Source organism: Phalacrocorax aristotelis, chromosome 19 (genome assembly GCF_949628215.1).
Source record: "Phalacrocorax aristotelis chromosome 19, bGulAri2.1, whole genome shotgun sequence".
Classification (NCBI taxonomy): Eukaryota; Metazoa; Chordata; class Aves; order Suliformes; family Phalacrocoracidae; genus Phalacrocorax; species Phalacrocorax aristotelis.
Genome location: NC_134294.1, coordinates 7,006,467 through 7,026,583, shown reverse-complemented (window position 1 = coordinate 7,026,583; position 20,117 = coordinate 7,006,467). Strand labels below are relative to the sequence as shown.

General features: G+C 46.8%; 1 protein-coding gene across 4 annotated transcripts in view; it reads right to left on the bottom strand.

Annotated features, from left to right (window-relative positions):
- MIB2 (MIB E3 ubiquitin protein ligase 2) overlaps nucleotides 1–16,151 on the bottom strand; it is a 52,167-nt gene extending 36,016 nt beyond the window's left edge. For 2 of the 4 annotated variants that reach the window (XM_075114293.1, XM_075114296.1), the window contains exons 1-2: nucleotides 16,060–16,151; nucleotides 15,555–15,674 (exon numbers count right to left, since the gene is read on the bottom strand). The gene's annotated coding sequence lies outside the window, so the exon portion shown is untranslated. Of the gene's footprint in view, nucleotides 1–3,232; nucleotides 3,358–15,554; nucleotides 15,691–16,059 lie in introns of those variants that run through there. The other 2 variants (XM_075114294.1, XM_075114295.1) reach the window with 2 other exon arrangements.
- Nucleotides 16,152–20,117: the final 3,966 nt, after the last annotated feature.

Here is a 20,117-nt window from a genome sequence, read left to right as displayed (position 1 = left end):
GCAAGTCTTACCAACTGCCATGACGCAGCCAGTTAACATGTTAACACTATCATCTACCAATAAAGCAACTGAAACCACTGAGGCCTGATAATAAACTCTTCCTCCAGCCAAGCACCCCCTTTTAAAGGTGTAGCAGGCTAGTTTGATGCAAAACCAAGCTTCAAGCACACAGAAAGAGCCTGATTTCTGTTCAGCTGTAGCATCTCTCTTGCTTCAGACTCTTCCTGCTACACATCACTGTGACATCCCAACACCTGTCATACAAGAGCAACATCAAAAACAGATGTCCACATGAACTTCACGTCATCTTTTGTTCCAGTCAACACTAAAATATGCCTTGGGCAACACTTTCATTTCGACTTCCTTAGTGGAACTGGATGCAACATTGCTGAGGTTAAGGTGCACTGGTGTTTACTTTCTTTATGAAAACAGAAATCATCAGAAAGAATACCCTCTTTAGAAAGCATTGCAGAGCCCAGTGAGATTTGTATGATCCCCTCTTCCTTCAGACCAGAAATGAATAAAATGGACACTTTATTGCTGTAACTAAGAGGCAGAACTGTTTTTTTAAAAGGTTGCTATCAACCAGTCAAGACAGTCAAACCCACTGCAGAGAAAACAAATGGAAACAACCAACTATGCAAAGGTACAAAAGAAGCACAGTTCAATTATTGCTACACGGCTTTTCCTTAAAAACAACCACCACCCCACCTTTTCATCCAAGTGAACTGGTGAAAGATGGGAGAAGGTAATAACAGTGCTTAGAGAAGGAAAAAACAAATACCGCAGGGTTCTTTAGATGACAACGGAGTGCCATGCCCCAACCTTAAGAGTTTTATGCTATTTCAGTGGACCTTTTCCGTCTCCCCGGGAATGAATGAAACATCACAGGCTCCAGCACTCCCAGCATTTTAAGGAAGGCAATGCCAGTCCCACAAATTACTCATCATAAAAGGATATTCCAGGCTGTGCCACAAACACATAATTTAAGTCACTGCAGTATAAAGGAGCATGCTGCCTTGCTACCTGAAAACAGCAGAGCAGGCTAGCACGCTATATATCATGACACATGCTCAACAGAGCAGTCAAACAGCAGGGTACCAACCCCAGGTCAGAACTGACTTGCAGCTAGAAACGTGTGACCTACATATGGGCAAACACACACTTTTCTCTGTGCACCTTCCCACTACTTTTCTGACATGGATGCTACAGAGATCCCTTCTTCAAACTGCCAGTGAAATACACAAGCTACATGAAGACACTTTGTAGAGAGTCCAGGAGAAAAGCATCATTTCACTGCACTGGGAATTTACTTACAGATACAACATGACATGCCAACACCAGGTATCTTGTCACAGAACCTCCAATAGACAGCAGCCTCTGTCAATATCACAGGTACTGAGTTGCAAGGACAAAAAACCATCTCATCAGTAGCCCAAAATAAGCTGGATCCCCAGACGGGAACAGACTTTTACTATTGCCACAGGCATCAAGCTTCCCCTGGTCCCTACGACTCACAAAGGAGCTGCACATGAACTCATCCCACAGCTCTGGGAAGCTACTGTAGCTCAGCTAGGCACCTGTGATGCTGAATTCTGGTTAAGGGAGCTGTCTGTGCTGCAATGACCTTCATGCAATCCCTTGCTCACTGCTCTGAAGGCTGTCGTCTTAACATGAATACTCCATTTTCCACCCAAGAAGGCATCAAATTCATTCTGCATTCCCATCTAATCTGCAGGGGTGATTCATAACAACAGTAAAGAACCTTTCAAAGTCTTCATGAGATGAATTGCAATACCCATGCAGTCTGAACCCTGCCCGAAATCACCATTATTTACTTCCTATGTGGAAATGTTTCACTTATTGAAGCAAGTACTTTTCCCTCGATGCTGTTTGCATCATAATTATTTCAGGGAAGGATAGGTAGAGCTGCCAGAAATGATTCACAGAGGAAACACCAGTTTCCCATGGGAGTTTAAAGTATCTACAAACAAACACTGTAAGGCACAAGCATATTTCTGAATCCTGACCTAACATTCTGACCTCATCTACTGTGGCACAGGAAAGAACAGCCCAGGTGTAATCTAGGAGTCCATTCTTAGGAAATCCCAGTAATACTTAACTAGGCACCTTCAGTCCGCAACATTTTAGTTGCAACGATCACTGCAGCCTTCTCCCAGTACTCAAACTGTGCTGTTGGTAGAAGGTGCTCTAGAAGAAACCCAATATCTGCCTCGTAAGAGGCAAAGGTTGCTTCTGTACTGGATACACAGCAGACAGAACTGAACGGTGGTGTAAGCAGACTGACAAAATCAGTGCATGTAACTTGGTTATCAAGTTATTTGAGCAGTATAGTAAACAGAAGAAGATGTGGGTGATTTTTTTTGTTTTGTTTTTTAAAGCAGCTTTTCTTTTCCCTTTACATGTATTTTGCAGTTTGAATGGTCTTCTCAGGTGAACTACTCCACCTTAGCAAGCTTCACCTGTCCTAAGGATGCTTCCTTAAGTGCTCTGGCTATGACAAATGCAAATCGTACACTTTTCCAGAAGAGCAGCACAAGGTTGCAAAGCCCAGACGTTGATATTCCTCTAGTTTCTGAACATCCTTTGTGAACTCACACGGAGACGCTGCAGCAGAACTTTTATAATAGGGTCTTTTCCACAGCAGCTCACTTGAGCCTGAAATGCCTGACTTTCCCAACTGGTAAATCACAAGTTCCAAGACAAGTCATCATTACACTAAGCATTTTGGAAAATACCATCATCCCTGTCTCTTCCTGTTTTCATTCTCTTTTGCTCTTCCTTCTCCTCAGGTACAGTCTGTTATTTTGGATATCGTGTCTCTGATGGAGACCTGCAGCCCCCAACACCTACCAAAGAGCTCACGTTGCCTACCTACGTTCATTCTCTTGCTCGCAGGTGGTTTTCCAAGGAATACAAAGCACCCATGGGCTACAAACCCCTAGAGCTGATCTAAGAGCCCGACCCTTTGGGTCCAGCCCGGGGGGTCAGAGCAGCGGCAGCCCGGCTCCCACCGGGGCCGCCGACCGGGCAGGATCACCGGGAAAGCCGTTGCCGCTCCAGAGCCCGAAAGAACCGGAGCAACGGGCCTCCTCCTCCTCCACCCCCGGCAGCTCCTGCCGCCCCGTCCGCCACCCCCGCGGCCGGAGCCCCAGCTGCGGTCCGAGCGCGCCGCTCCAGCCGAGACGCGGGGCGGCCCGGCCCGGCGTACCTGGAGGCGGGAGCGGCCCTCCCTCGCGCCGGCGTCCCTCACACCCGCGTCCCTCGCGCCGGCCCGCGCCTTCCGCGGCCGGGACCGCCGGCTGCAGAGGGCGGCTGCGAAGCCCCGGGCGGTGGTTTCGCTTCCCGGCAGGCGCCCTCGGCCCGTCCCCGCGGCCTGCCGTGCGGTCACAAGTCACCACCGCGCAGCCGAGCCGGGACCCGCGGGGCGGCTCTCGGGCGGAGCCAGCCGCTGCCCGGCCCGGCTCTGCTCCGGGCGGCCCCGCCGGCCCCAGAGAGCCCCGGCCCGGGGTGGGGGAACGCTCAGGGCAGCCCGGCGACCGACACCTCCCCGGCGGAGCTGCAGCGACCCGGCCCCACGGCTGCAGGACTGCGACGGAGAGGCTGCTGGCGGCGGCAGGAGGGAGAGCCACCCCGGGCTGAGGGCGAGCCCCTCTCTTCCCCACTCCAGCCTAAGGCAGCACCGCAGGCCAGCACGGGTCTGGGATAAAAGCTGTGTTTCCTTCCGAGAGCCGAGGCAGGTGCCCAGGGCCAGAACGTGTCCCTGCATCAGTCGTCTGCATCAGGCCAACAGCGAGCGAGGAGATGCCTTGCTCCCTCCAGACACCACTCCAGCGACTCCCAGCCCTGTCTCCAGCCAGCTGGAGGCAGAAACGTCTGTAGGTCAGATTCCCCAGAGAACCACCACAGTGAGCATCACTATTTTTATGCTCGAAAGCCATGATTCCCGACCAGACATCCGCAGCATCAGACCACATACAATCCCCTCACAGTACCGTCCTGTATCCTCCTCATGGCTCCCGCTCACGTGCACGCTCCAAATGCGTGCGCTGGGCCTCTGACATGAATATGACTACACAACGGGGTACGCTGGCACAGGGCTAGAGACTGCCAACCCAGGGCACAATCTTCCCCCGATGAACCCGTGGTGGTCTGGGCAGTCATCACAGGGGTCAAGATTTCTTCCATAAACTCCCACTCAGAGACAGAAAATACATAACATCACTAAGAGGAGAAAACACTGTTCTCTGCCCGACAAATACAGGCAGATCAACAATTCTTGAAACTCAGTATTTGTTTATTCAACACATATTGTGTTCATGCTGCCCCCATGCCACTGCTATGGAGCTATAAACCCACTGTTCCACATGACCTTTTGCACATGGCGTACAATCCAACGAGTAAGAGAATTAAGCTTTGGCATCCTCAGCACAACTTAAGAGGTGAGTAAAGCAGCTTATTTTAATCAGAAGAGGATCTAAAGAGTTTTACAGCCTGTCTTCTGAGACCACCACACCCACCCCACCCAAAAACAGTGAATAAGCAGCACAGGAAGAACTACACACAGGCTTGAGTTTATTAAATTAGCTGGCAGCAGACTGGGAGTTAGCTTGCATCCCAGCTACCTCTATAGTCTTTCATTCTCTGTGAAACAGCAAAGGCAGAAGAAGCAATAACGGCACAGTAAATGAACGTTGCCAAGATTCTTGCACTGAAAAGCAACAGAAAGCAGTGAAAGGATTAAGAAAACAGAGTGTAACTAACAGAGCCGTAACGATCAATAACTGCAAGTGGCAGCAACCAGATGAAATGAATGCAAACATTTACAGGGATCACCAAAATGGACAATGATCCTTTTGGGTCAGTGCTGATTAGATCAGTGCTCATAAGGACCTAACGAGCAGAGCAAAAGTATGCCAGGGACATTCCAGTTGCGAATTTTATTAGCAAATGAGCAGAATTGTGCTTCGGTATTTGATCCTCAACTCATCTCTCGGGGAAGAGGTGAACATACCAAGCAGAGCCAGGGCACTGTGCATAAAGACAATATTCATTTGACATCAGCAAAATAACTGCAAGCCCATGAGCTCTCTCAAGATAAACATCACTTGCTTTTTCTTTCCTTGATCCCAATGCATAAAGTGTTTACAAACATCGAGCACAGCCTGGAACAGAGCACAGCCCCAGCGCTGCCTGCAACAGCAGAAATCCAGAACAATTTCACTGCAGCACAAGCAAGCAAATCGGAATGATGCTGTTCATTCTTCAGGAGACAGTTCAACAACAAGACACCAGAGGACACTGGTGGTGGTCCTGCTGGCCTCGTTGTTCACTGCAGTGGGATTCTACACAATAGCAAAGGTCTGCAGTTCAAATCAGGGATCAAGGGGACCTGCTCCCAACTAAAACAGGCAGCAGAGAGGCACCTGACTCAGTCAGGAGCAGTTTCTTCAACCATTCTGTATTATTAAACTGGCAAAGTGGTTCCTAGTCACTCCAAGTATTTTATTTTAAGCCCTCAGCGTACCCACACATACCACATTTTAACTGCTTGCTTCCAAGGGAACTTCAGGGACACAGTGGCATTAAAAAAAAAAAGTCTTATCAAGAAATTAAACACTTAGATTGATCAATTACCACTACTGTAAAACTTCAAGGTTTACTTTTGTATATCCTCACACTGGGAACATCAACAGAGATCCAAACAAGTTAGGTGTAACAGCTAAATTAAGTCAGCTCATATTGGCTTAAGAACTGCTGTCGCTATGCAGCTGGGTTTTAGCAGTGCTTTCTACACTACTCCTGTGAGCATTCACCCTACAGAAATAAGGCTTGACAGGGTTTTCCCCCCTTTCCAGACACAAGCAGTGTTTTTGTGAAACCAACACAAGTTGAATAGCTAAATGCCTGGCCAATGCTTATCTACACAATTAAATATTGTTCCCTACCCCAGCTTCCCTTCCTGCAAAACAGAAATACATACTTCTGCATTCATAGAATCACAGAACGTCCTGAGCTGGAAGGGACCCACAAGGATCATCGAGTCCAACTCCTGTCCCTGCATAGGACAGCCCCAAAATTCATGCCATGTGTCTGAGAGTGTTGTCCAAGTGCTTCTTGAATATTGTCAGGCTTGGTGCCATGACTGCCTCCCTGGGGAGCCTGAGCCCAGCACCTTCAAAAGCTTTTCCCCAGGGGACCTTACTAAGCAGTTCCCTGAGCAACCTGAAGTCTGCTCTCCTCATGTCCAGAGTTGAGGTCTCGCTAACAGTTTTCCTCCTGACACTATGGATTTTAAACTTGACTGCTTCATGGTCGCTGTAGCCAGGGCAGCCACCAATCACCGCTTCATCCATGAGACCCTCTCTGTTAATAAGCAACAAATTGAGGAAGGCACCTTTCCTCGTTGGTTCCCTTAGTACCTGTAGCAAGTTATTGTCCAGATGGCTTACAAATCTTCTGGACCTGTTTGTACCAGCCGTGTGGTATTCCCACTTGACGTCAGGCAAGTTGAAGTCCCCCATAAGGACACGGGCAGATGACTTAGAGGCACCCCTTAGTTCCTTAAAGGATAACTCATTGATGTCATCCTCCTGGCTGGTTGGCCTATAGCGGACTCCCACAACAACATCCGCTTTATTTGTCTGACCCTTAATCCTTACCCAGAGGCTCTCAACTGTGCCATCACCAACTGCAGGCTCTGTGCATTCCTCTGCTACATACAATGCCACCACCCCACCTCGCCTGCCCTGCCTGTCCCTCCTGAAGAGCCTGCAACCATCCATCATGGCACACCAGTCACAGGACTCATCCCACCAGCTTTCACTTATGCCGATGATATCATATCTCTGGGACTGGGCCAAGGCTTTTAGCTCCTCTTGCTTGTTCCTCATGCTGTGCACATTTATGTAGAAACACTAAGTGCAGTTCATTGTGCCCATGGCCGCGTGGAGCAGCCTGAAGAACCTCACTAGCATGCAGTGCCTTGAACTTTGGCGTGCCATCCTGCTTTCTTTGATGATAGACGACAACTAGGATCAAATCCCTCTGACCAAGAATCAAAGCTGCTAAGTTAATTACCAAAGCTAGTATTCATGCCAACAAGCTTAAATTCATACTTACTGGTTGCTTTCTTTTTCCTCAGCAAACAGTAAGACCCCAGGACGGCACGCAGCAGAAACATTCATGTGCTCTCACTAAGAGGATGCAGTGTAATTTCTCTCAAAGAAAGAGCAGTACACACAGGTCCCACAAATATATTCACTATTAGGTGTAAGCAGACCAGAAAAGCAGCAAAACACTCAGTAAATAATCCTTTTTGGCTTACCACCATATAAGGGCCACCTTGGAGCTTTGGTCCTCCCAGCTCCCAGGTGAGGCTAGGAGCCATTAGCCCTAACTGCTGCCAGCTGGCTGTGGTGCCCCAGGCTGCCTCATGCCATTTCAGACTCAGAGGAGGCCCTCCCTGGCTCCCCGCACACCTGAACTCTGTGCACACCATCTCCAGTTTCCAGCACGAGCTCTGCTGGAGACTTTTGCCTATCCCATGGCATTTTATTATCCCAACTCCAGTTCACGCCAGTTCAATACCCAGCTCTACCACTTGCAGATCTCTCTCCTTGTCTACTCTGAATTTTGGCTTTCTACATAGACCATTTGTATTGGGCCCAAAAATCCTCCCAAGGAAATACATATTCTAATTCTCTCCCATTTCTTCAGAAACGAGTGTATCACCTACTCCTCAACTCACTCAGTCTCTTACTTTCAACTAGCTTCCCCACTACTCAAACAAAATCCTTGCCTTCTCAGCAGGCCTCTTCTAAGAGGCTCGCTGGTAATAGTGCCTTCTATCACCTATACATAAAACCCTACTAAGTGAGGAAAAATAACCCTAGTATAAGGACCAAATTGAATTTTATCACATGATAAAGATTTTTTTTGCTTTCAGAATAGTTTTTCCAGAATAGTTAAGAATATTTCAGAATAGTTGTTGCAATTAATTATTAATTCACAAACACTGGGCTTTAATACTACCTCATAACACAGCACTAGTACAAGTCCTGCTTCCTGATGTGGGAAAACATGCAGTCAGGCCCATTCAGTTGTTTATTGTTTTCCAGATCTCATTCCACAGCCCTTGCTCATACAAAGAGCAGCACTGTCATATCAGCTCTTGTTTAGCCACTGAGACTAAGAGTCTAGAAAAGCCCCACTCTCCATTTTGGAGAGGGCAGTTTCCAAAGCTTGATCTTTCGTGGCTAACACAGAGATGGCCAGAAAGCCCAGTCACACTGCAAACCCCACAGTGCCTAATCACAGCACAGAGGATACAAATTCTTAGTTCCCAGCCCTAGCAGATCTTCTAACATAGAACAGTGATACCACCTCAGCCACTACGTGACAAACTTAACCACTACAAATTAGACTAAACCCATGAAATTCCCCCCCATCTCAGCCCTCCAAAAGGATCTGCAGAATTGGCTGAAATGAATAGTTTAATATTCCACTGCAGAGCCACCAGGTCTCAGTGCTACTTTCTTTGTGCAGTCAGGATTTCTGTTTAGTCTAAATTTTGCAAAATGGCATCGCTGGCACAGGGGGGAAGAAAAGAGCAGATGATGTTTCTGTGGCTTAAACATCAATAGCAGATAAATGAAGCCATTCTACTGACAAATTACTCTCAGCAGAAAAAAAAAAAATCAGAAATAGGGCAGCTGCCACTGTTAAAATCCAATCAATCAAGAAAAAGCTAGCATGAGGTTAAAACATTTCTGTGCCCCACACCTCACCTGCTCTCAAAGTATATTTAACTGTATTACATAAACAGAATGAAGCAGGTGATTAATATGCCTTTGCTCAGGGATTAATATCTTGTCATTTCAGCTTCACTGTATAAGAGCAAGCACACATCCTGAAATTCTGGGACACAGAGCGAGGAAACGCTAAAAATAACTAGCCAGGCACTATGCTTAAAGCTAGTCCCACGGAGTGCATTTTATCTCTACATTCAGCACCTGACCTTTACAAATGCCAGCCCATTGATCTGTTTTGCCGAAACTGAATTTTACATTCAGTTTGCACTGGTTGTATTCTAGCACCGAGTTGTTATGGTGAGAGGGGAACACTGCCTTCCCTTTGGAGTTGTAGGAGCGATACCTTCAGTGGTTATCATGCAGGCTTACTATCTATTCTTGCACCTTGTTAAAGGATACAGGCCTACAGGACGCATCAGCAAATTTATTAATATTCAATAACAGTAGTTTTGTGCAAACCCTTCTGTGAAGCTTGACCCCAGCATTCTGATTTCCTAAAAAAAAAAAAAAAAAGGCAAACAATCTCAGAATAGATCCTAAGGATGGAAGAAGTTATAGAGAAGCTACGCATCTTACACTTCTAGGTTCGTTACATGCAAGTAGAGCAGTACCTAACAGCTTCAGTGGACACAAAAGCCAACTGAGCCAGCTGCTGCAGGAAACACAGTCAAAGGTGGACTCTGCTTAGCTAAGGAAGAGCACAAGAGATAACTGGACAAAAGCCAAGACCCTCATTCAAAACTGTGACAGAGGAACAGTCAGCAGTTCTTCTGAGACTGAATTTCTTGGGTTTAGGTACAAACATTAGGGCTGAGAGTCTTTTATTGTTATACCTGAACACTGAAGTCCTCTGTACTTTTGAGGCTAAACAGACACAAAGTACTGCCTACTTTCAGCTCCAGGACCACCACAACTGAAGTCTCAGAAAGAAGACACCTCTCCTTAATTTTGATCACGGGGGGCCTTCAGAAAACCACAGCTTCAATATGGCTGAAGTCTCAAGAAATACACTGATCAGAGAACTTCTTCCACTTGGGTGTGAAGGTATGCACAAAAAAACTTGCAGTCTTCTAGAGCTATCAAATCAGAACTGAGTTGGCCTTGAACCTTCAATTCTTACTGTACTCAAACTTCAACCCACCTGTGATGACAGCCGACACAGAAAAGTAAACCTGCTTCAAAAACCAAGCACTCACCTGCATAGCCTCAATCCACACTGGTTTTGACAACATGTTCTACGGACTGAAAAGGGATTTTTGTCAGTGATGAGTAACAAAGTAAGTTAAACAGAAAGTGACAGTATCAGCCACACAATCTACCAGCAGCAAAGATATGGCACAGTATTTTTAATGAATCAATTTCATGCTAACCAACAGACTAGAGCCATGAAATAAACTGGATTGCACAGTAGGTCAATATTTGCTTTAAGCCACACAAATGCAAACACAACCTTTGGGAAACACCACCAGTAAAACAAAAATAAACAGCTGTCACAGACTTCCAACAACAGAAGTTGCAGAATACCACAGCGTACTGTTTTTGGCTGGGCTTGAGTTAGTTTTCTTCATAGTAGCTTGTATGGTGCTCCGTTTTGGATTTGGGGCCAAACCAGTGTTGATAACACGCTGATGTTTCAGCCATTACTGAACAGTGCTGACACAGTATCAAAGCCTTTTCTGTTTCTCACACTGCCCTGCCAGCGAGGAGGCTGGGGGTGCACAAGAACTGGGGAGGGAACACAGCCGGGACAGCTGACCCCAACTGACCAAAGGGATCTCATGCTCAGCAATAAAAGCTGGGGGAAAGAAATAGGAAGGGAAGACACTTGGAATAATGATGTTTGCCTTCCCACACAACCCTTATACCTGATGAAATCCTGCTTTCAATTTTACCCTTCCAGTTCTCTTCCCTGTCCCACTGGGGTGGAAGTGAGCAAGCAGCCGTGTGGTGCTCAGCTGCCTACCAGGGTTAACCCACAACACACAGAAGGGTGGAATATCTTTTGCCAGGTCAGGGATGTTCAAAATTCAGATTTACAAGTCAACATCAGTCAAACCCTACAAAAGAACAAGTTTCCTCTACCAGCTTCTTCTGAACACAAAAACTTCAGGGTTTAAATGGATGAGATCAGTGCTCATCTGCCCACTGGAGAATTAAGAGTGATTATAAGTGAAAGTTCACAATGGGCATTGAGTGGATCTCTCTTATTACATCCCACAAGATAATTGCTCATGAGCCTCATGAAATTTCCTTCTGGCTTTTGATGAACTGTGTTCTCTCCAGGAGGGAGAAAAACAGCTCCAGCCATTTGCTTTAATTGGACCTGACAGTTTGCAGATTGCTGCCGCAAGCCTTGAAAAGCTCAGTAGCTGGGGCTGATGAGAATCCGCTTTTTCCTCAATAGCGGATTTCAGAGTTAAATTTACATTGCATTACAGTAAAAACAAAAACACACACACACACACACACCCAAAACCACACACACAACCACCAGGTGATGTTGTTTAACAAAAAGGCAATTATTTGCTAAGTTTGAGTTAAGGGCTTTTTCACTTTACATAGAAAAAAAGGGGAGAATGGTATTTTAACTTTGCCATACCCTCCACGGAGGATCCCTGCGGCATAAGGAAAACAAACAAAAACTTGCAAGCATTGCATTGAGTGACTCCGCTCCCCTCTCCTGCCAAGAATCACCATTGCTTTTCTGGCCATTGGCATTAAGAGGTCAATGCTCAATCAGCTGGCACCCCTTGCCCTGGCTGGCAGGTGTTTTTGTGCTCGTTCAGAACACTGACAAAAGTCATTATATATATATATAAAAAATTAGTTTAATAAAGTCAAATACAACCCATTCAGGGAAGCTAGAAAATCTCCATTACTCAAAGAACAAGCTCAACGTATCTAGCAGGAATGATTTTGGTGCAGTTTATCATGCCTTGTGGAAAAGGATGGACTAGGTGGCCGTATCAAAATCCCTTCCAGACGTATTTTCAGTCACCTAGAAGTGGAGGACCACACAGAAACATATTCCAACAGTGAGAAATCTGTCTTGGCAGCAGATTTCAACTGTATTCTTATTTAGACATTTCTCTAATACATTTCTCAGAGGCAAGACCATCTGGCCCAGAGCTGATGGTGTTGAGCCCTAGGTAAAGCTCAGGCCTGCCCCTCTCTCACACCAGCTATCGACCCCTATTTACTATGCAAATCTGGGTTAAATCACTTAAAAGTTAATAATCTTTCAATATATTTACACAATTGCCTTGTCTGCCCAGAAAGGCAGTACGTTTCCCCACAAGTCATTCAAAATCAGAAGGATAACATTACTGAGTTAAAAAAAAAAAAACACAAAAAAAAACACAAACCAAGAAGAATTAACACTGAAGTCCTGCTGGTAGACATGTGGTTGAAAAGTATGTTGGAGAAAACACAGTACCGTGGTTCTGTGATGTGGCTGTTGATAGGTATTTAGACTCCTGTACCCTCAGCAGTGGTGATACAATAGGATTACAAATCATCTGAGTTAGGTACACAACTCCAACTTCTCAAAATGAAAAGTAGCTACTGCAGACTCTGGTAAAGAGCAAGCTGGAGCATAAAACCTGCTGAATCTGTGATGAGCCTTGATAGCTCATCCTACCAACTTCCAGATTCCCCTTCAGGCTTTCAGAATGGTCAACATTGCACTCCTGTCAGTATTCAGCCTGGAACTTGCCCTTTCTGTGCTCCGAAAGCAGATCAAAAGGTTTAAGTCTAATCCATCCTGACATGCCTTTGGCTAGAGAATCATCAGCTGTGTAGGAGCAGAATGGATTGAGTAGTTAGCTGTTGCTTTCCTCCCTGGTACTTAACCATGGTTTGAGGGTCAGCACGTACACAAATTCACTTACAAGTTTGTGTATTTTAGAAGTACAGATGTTATCTTTCAGTGCTAGATAGCTGAGTACTTTAAAGAATGCACAAACACTTTACAGACAAGAAATGGAGCCATAGTTATATACAGAACCGGTGTCAGAGACAGGAACAAAGCTCACGTATCCTAGCTCCAAGTTGTGTCCTCCACAGCCTGACCCATACTAGTCACAGGCGGAAGTATCAGCTCGTGATCCATCATGTTTCCTTGGGGCCATGTCAAGGAACGTGGATCAAGGTCTAAAATCAAGCCATTTACTGTCCTGCTAGGACACACATAACTTCACTGACACCATTTTTCACATACAGCCAGTCTAAATGCTAGAAGACTTGTTCCGTGTTCTCAGAAATTTTAAACACCACAGCTCTCATTACAGAGGGAGCAGAAATATTTAAATTCTGTAAATCTCCGAAGAAACAGGAGACTCCACTTCCTCACTCTTTGCTTAAGGAGAAAAAAGTATCCAATGACCCCTCTCCAATCAGAGTTTCTAGTGAGAGTATACTGAAAGTTGCATCAGTCTCCCTCTGACCACACTGTATTACAACACCCTGGCTCCTCCATAAATGCCCTTGATAAGCCACAAATCAGAATCCTTGAAAAACAGCTAGGACATGAACAGTCCGCTCACAGGATTTTGCATTCTATTCCTGGATCCATGAGAAACATCAACTCAAAATGAAAGGGCATGACCAGTACTATCACAAGTGGTACGGTCACATTCAGCACGACCCTGAATTCTGCCAGAGCCCAGGAGCAGTTCTGTATCAGAGATGATGAGCAAGGCAAACAGATTTGATGGGAACAGGCAGGCAGGGGCAACATGACCTAGCAGAGCTTAATTTCAAGCTGGAGAAAGCCTTCAACTCAGCAAAACCATACACAACAAAGACGAGTCTCTACAAGCAACCAATACTAACGCTACACGAATGCAAGACAAGAGATGAGCCTGTTTCAGCGATAACTGCCACAGCTCCGAATAGCCCACGGTGGTCACACAGCCACACACTTGTTGATCAAGGTGGCTTAGAAAGCCAGGAAGGTACCCCTTTCCAAGCGAAAATGGAAGGAGACAATTGCAGCCACCATACTCATAGTACTCCCATAATTTTTGCAACTTCCAAGACATCTGTCAAAGATTTAGCAGAAGTAGGCTATGCATGGACTCCTAATTCTTCCAAACAACCCCAGCAGTGAATTAGCACCATTGCAGACCCAAGCAGGAAAATCACAAATTCTTTATAGACGAATTTGGCACAGGATTTTTCAGTCACAGAGCTTCAAATATGCATTCAAAATACACATACAAACATATGAAGCTATACAGCAATATCACAATTAGCAAACAAATATCATAAAATTATCAAGATTCTTCTCACGTCAGTGACTCAGAGAGGTATGCTGTGCAAAGAGAAAGGGATTGGGAAACATATTTACCTTTTTGAAGCCTAAGAAGAGAATAATTATTCAAGAAAACAGAATCTGTGGTAACGCTGTTAAATGACAGCTAGGTAACTGTTTGCTAATATGCTGCAGGCACACTTGCCAGTCCTAAATGAACTCATGTCCTTCCACCACAGAAGCAGACAGGATTAGTATGGAAACAGGCAGAAGGTGCCGAAGATACATCAGCAATGGAGATGGGACACCAGCGCGAGTTATCTGACACGCAATCTACTGCACTGTTAGATGGCTGCCTTAAGGAAGAAGTTCCTGAAGGGAACCATCATCCGCTCAATGGAAGTAGCTGCTCCAGACACAAACCTAGACATCCATGACTCAAAGCAGAAAGCAAAGCTCAAAGCAGGGCAAGAACTTCTCTAGCTCTGCCAAGGCTACTGAAGCTTTCTCTTTCTGATTTCTGTTATCAACATGACACACAGCATCATTCCAATCATAACAATGTGGGTAATGTGCGTTATTTACAGCAGCTGCATCCCTTGACAACTCGTTCCTGAAACCATGGATGAAAAATTCAACAGGTAATCAAGTACAAGGAAGGACACAGAGGGATGAACAACTGCATTGTTCTTCATAGGAAGTAGTTTTAGGAACCAAGGAGCTGTTAAACAGAGGAGAAATAAGAATGGTATCTCATTTGAGCCGAATAAACTCCTCCTATAGCAACAGAGAAGTGCAGAGGATGCAATGAGGCCCTTAGCCAAAAAGAAATAAGGTTGAGTAGTAAAGCCAAGCTCAAGTGACCTCCATGAAGGTGAGCCAGAGCTCACTTGTTTCTAAGTGAAGTAGAAATTAGAATTTACATTCAGAAAGTAAGTCCTGGAGTTGAGTCTCTGCAGGGCAATCAGAGCAAACGTATGTAGTGTTTCCAATGCAGCTGTACCATTTTCTCTAGATTTAAGTTTGGCCCTTGTTTTCATAACTCTCTCTCAGTTCAGGAAGATTTCAAATATCAGCAAAACAGAAGAGAGGAAAAGCCACACGTGCTTCAGTTCTGAGTTATATTCAGCACACGACACATGCTCCCGTGATACAAAATGCCAGCAGGAATCACTGCCAACGTTTCAGCACTCAGTTCTCACCTGAGCAAGCACGGACTTACCTGCAGTACCTGTTTCAGAACAGGAAAACGGGATGCATGTTTATACCCTCCCGGGCAGCCAGCGCCCACCATCCGGGGGAAAAGAAATAAAAATGGAGCAGGAGCAAGCAGACACGCCCCGCTACGGGCTCAACCCTGACTAGATGTGGCAGATGGAAGACTGGCTACTTAGAGCAGAGCTAAAACCATGACACCAGCTTAGCCCAAGGAAGAAAAGGAGGGGGGTGGGTGGGAAGGCACATACCTGACAGAGCCGAGAGAGGACAAAATTCAGACAACCCTTCAGAAAGGCGCTGTCCTTAGCCAGGGGCTGCGTTTGCTTCATTCTCGGCGCAGGAGCCCGAGCAGCAGCTACCACAGCGGCCTGCGGAGAGAGGAGAAACCGCCAGGAGCGGCTCAGGTGGGCGCCACGGCTGCCGCCAGCGGCCCCCTTCCCGCTCACGACCTCCAAGTACCAGAGACGGCTCCGGCGCCGGCCCCCGCAACGGCGGCGGCACAGGCGGGCTCAGCGCCGGCCGCAGCCCCCCCGGCGCCCCCTCCCCACCCTCGCCGGCAGCAGCAGCGCCGCGGCCGCCCTGTCCCCTCCCGCCCCCGGGGCGGCCACCCCACCTCGCCCCGCCGGCAACCGGCCGCCCGGGGCCCTGCTCGCCAGAGACCCCCCACTCGGCCCCCGGGGGCCCTAGCGCTGCCCAGGCCGTGAGGTGGCCTCGCAGCCCCGGCCCCGCTCCCCCCGAGGCGCCCCCTCTCACCCCTTCGCCCCGGGAAGCGGCCTAAGAGCCCGGCCGCGGCCGGCGGCCCCCGCGGGTGCTGCAGCGGCGCCGCTCGGCCCCGCCCAGGCCCCTCGCAGCCCGGTGACAGCCGCCGGGGCACGCTGGGAGAGGTAGTTCCCTGCCCGCCGCCCGCGGGGCGACGCCGACTACAAGTCCCGGGAGGCTGCGGGAAGGCCCGGCGCCAGCGCCGGTGCCGGTGCCGGTCAGGGCTCGCCGTGACTCCGGGGCGAGGCCCCGGGGTGGGCTGCGAGCCGCGTTCCTCCCGGGCGCGGCTCCGGGCTCTTGCCCCGCCGCGGCGTGAGGCGGTGCTGCCCGTGCTCGCTGTTTCTGCTTCGCCTGACGCCTTGGTGGGGTCCAGTATGATTCATATTTGGGCTCCTTTTCTCTTTGCGCAGGCAAAATAGCCATGGAAACCCGCGGGAACGGCTGACTGTGAAACGATGCTGGATCCACGCCGGGATGCTCTTTGTTAAACGTTCAAGTGTTCGATTTTGGGGGTGATTTTAGGATAGCTTAGTCCGCTGTAAGGGAGATTTGAGGATTCAGCCTAACTCCTTGCAAGGCGCCGTGTGTCCTTGTTCAGCAGGTAGCTGGGAGAGCTCTGGAAGCCTCTACCGTGTGTCTCCTGGACAGCCTTCTGGGGGATGTCTTTTTAGCAAGATCATAGCTCAGATATTGCCTGCATGGGTTCATTGGTGGCTTAAGTGCCACCACAGCGTGAATCAGAATGTGTGTACCTAAAAGCATAGGGTATTACTATTTTATAATGACTTTCTCTTCAAAGAGGCAGAGGCAACATAAGAGTTTGTATCATCTCTCTGCTGGTGATACTGATGACACTGTTCATGTGGATGTCTTGTGTCTGGGGTAGGACATGCTCTGACTTCACTCCAGCTGAGGTCAGAGACACCTCGCGAACACTCTGTTGAAGCTTGCCTGTCCCGTTCTGTTGCTCGGTGGCACTTCGAGCATGGCTCTGTTGAAGCTAACGGAGTGGAATTTTGTTTTACATTTAGTCTCAGCTAATGTAGACTGGCATAGCAGAACAAGGCTTGAAAGAGTGGCCTGTAGCGATAGCAAAGAACAGTGTTCACAGAAGTAGAATTGAGTAATATATTTGTGCCAAGCCTGGAAGGCCTGCAGTGTGGTAAGACCACAGCACGGAACTTGCCAGCATAAGACCCTGCACTCACAACGGGAAGATGGCAGCAAGGCCATAAAAAAACCCACACGAGCCATTCCTTTTCCCACTAGCCCATCATGAATACTATCCAGAGCACTAAAACTCAAAAGGAGGAAACACAGACACCAGGCTGCAGAGCTGCCTAGGGCTTATGAAGACTGAAGAGGGCAAAATTCCGAGACAAAGAGTGTCACAGCATAGTAGCAGTTACCGTAACTTTTATGCCTACACAGTACAAAGGACCTGTCCAAAACCAAGCTTGTCACTGCCATCTGATAAACATCAAATAGCAGGACTCTGTGTCCCTTGTCCTCTGTCTTGTGTAAAAGTGATGTTGGCCAGACCACTTAAACCCACACATTGGGGTGATTGTGAAAAAGCGAATGTGAAAGTGAGTGAATCGAATCTGACCTGGTTCTCACCAGAACTGCAGTGCGTTTTACCCTTTGGCCAGAAGATGGAGAATGAGTACTGTTAAGTATTTGGGAATGTGGTAAATGGATCTAAGCATGCACTGAAGCTCCCTCCCTTAGCTTGCTTTTTACCAGGCAGATTTATATGGTATAAGCATAGAAATACATTAGAGACAGGTGAGCACAGCCAACATCAATTGTCTGAAAAGACCCATTCGCCTTTTAAGTAGCTTCTTTTGTGCTCACTTGATAAATATCAAGATAACTGAGGCTTTACTTTTGCCAGACCTTGTTGTAAATACACGGAGACTCTGGACACTGCATGCCCAGACTCTAGGTTATGTCAGACTTTTTTTTCCAGCTAATCTTTCTTTTCAAAATCAAAACAAAATTGGAAAACTGTATTAGACTGTCTGTGAAATCACCTTCTCAGGCAAGCATAAAGTCATACAGCATCAGTGGCTTTGTCCATGGCCAAGATAAAAACTTTATAGTAATTATTTTGATGAGATTTTGCCTTTGTTTATATATAACCACTTTGGAGAAGTGGTATTTTGGTTGTGCTTAACACCAAAGACACTGCAAATGGCAAACCTCTCTGGTGTGTAAGAAAGTGTGAGCTCCAAAGAGTCTTTTCTAGTGGGGCAGCAGTTGTGAAAAGAACTGAGCCAACCTGGCATGTATAACCCAGAAGTGGTCTCCAGGACATAGGGAGGTTTCCTTTTGAGGTTTACAACTGCAAGACAGACAGAGGAAGTGCTGTATCTAAGAGGAGGAAGGACTTGAGAGAACAAGATAACTGTCCTCGTGCACAAGGCTGATACTGAGAAGATAATCTGAAATAACCTGTTTTGTGCACCTAGGGAGTAGGCCAAAAAGTAATGTGTCAAAATGCAGCAAAGAAAAGTCAGGTTGGATGTTAGGGAAAACTTTCTAAGGCTAATGAAATGCTGCAGAAGACCAGCAATGGGCTATGAGATCTCTACCTGGACAGTCATTAGGGACTGGTTAGGTAAACACTGTTGAAATGACAGGGTAGAACTGATACTGTTTGGCACAGGGCATGGTTTGGAGGGCTTCTTGAGACCTCTTCCGATCCTGTGTTGCTATGATTCTTTGATTCTATGTTTCTACAGCATTCATCCTATGGCATCCGGTAAACTGAAGTTCATCTCGGTCTCTTGCTCAGTGAGGGCACTGTAGTGCTCACTGCAATGGGCTGGAGTTGCACAGCTCTGGATATGGGGGAGAAGCCTCCGCTCTTAAATGGCCTTATCCTGGTTTTCCAAACGTATTACAAGGATCTTTCTTTGCCCACTGGATGCCGCTGTTACACAGAAATATTCACAGATTATTTCTGTAGGCTTCTGCTCTAGGCACCTTCTCTGTGAGACGTGGAAGGCTACTCTAGGGTCAGCCAAGCTACTTGGATTTAGCCGTATTAACCAGCTTTTTTTTTTACAAAGAGTCTTCTTTGCAGCTTACTGACATGGCACATGTGAACCTTGGGCCACGAAGGTGGATGCCTATGTGATGGCAACACCAGCAGCAGAAGTCTCGTGACGTCCTTGAAGGTGATTGAACAGTACAGGGTAAAAAAAATATTGTATGCTGAGGGCAAAACAGGTTGTCCAAAATGGGTCTTCAGGTCACATATAGAAGGACACTTTCCCCAACAACTATGCCCCACAGCGCCTGTTTTGCGTGCTTAATGCAGGAATTTGTATGTGGAAAGCCTGGTTCAGAGGATTCTCTCCTTAAAAGCAAAGCCTGGAAAAGGCAGCTTTCCCTGGCTCACACGTTGTAAATGTGCAGTGCTGTTACAATTACACCTTGTGGCACTGCCTCCAGTGTGACTGCCACTTTTTAGAGTAAACTGAACAGTATTTCTAGCTCAGCTGAGTCTCAGAACAAGTCAGAAAGTGACCTATATCTGATACCCAGCGTTGGGAATTAACCTTGAGGAAGTTCAGTTCCACATCTAGGTCTTTCCTCTGTAACAAAGGGAACCACAGCCTAATAGAATCCAAACCCAAGGGAAATGCCTCTTTATTCCTTTCCAACAATTTTCAGCACTGAAAAACAACTATCCTGATTTTTTAATCCACATTTCTTACTGGAAAAAAATATAACTCCAAGTTAATGCAAACCTTAGGGTTTGAATCCTTCAGGTTCAGACAGCTGAACTGTCCTCTGATGTGTCGAGCCATTGGCTTTTCAGAAGCTGGTCTAAACAACAGGATATTTTAAATAAGCCAGGAGTTGTGGAAAGCTACCATGACAATTATATTACAGATGTATTTGTTAAAAGGCCTGTGTCTATCTGGGGACACCATCTGTGTCCAATAAACATAAAACCAAATAATGTAACTGATAAATAATAGGCAAAGGGTGGGTCCAGCTTTGTGTGACCTACAGTGGTGTAAATCTGATAACTCTTT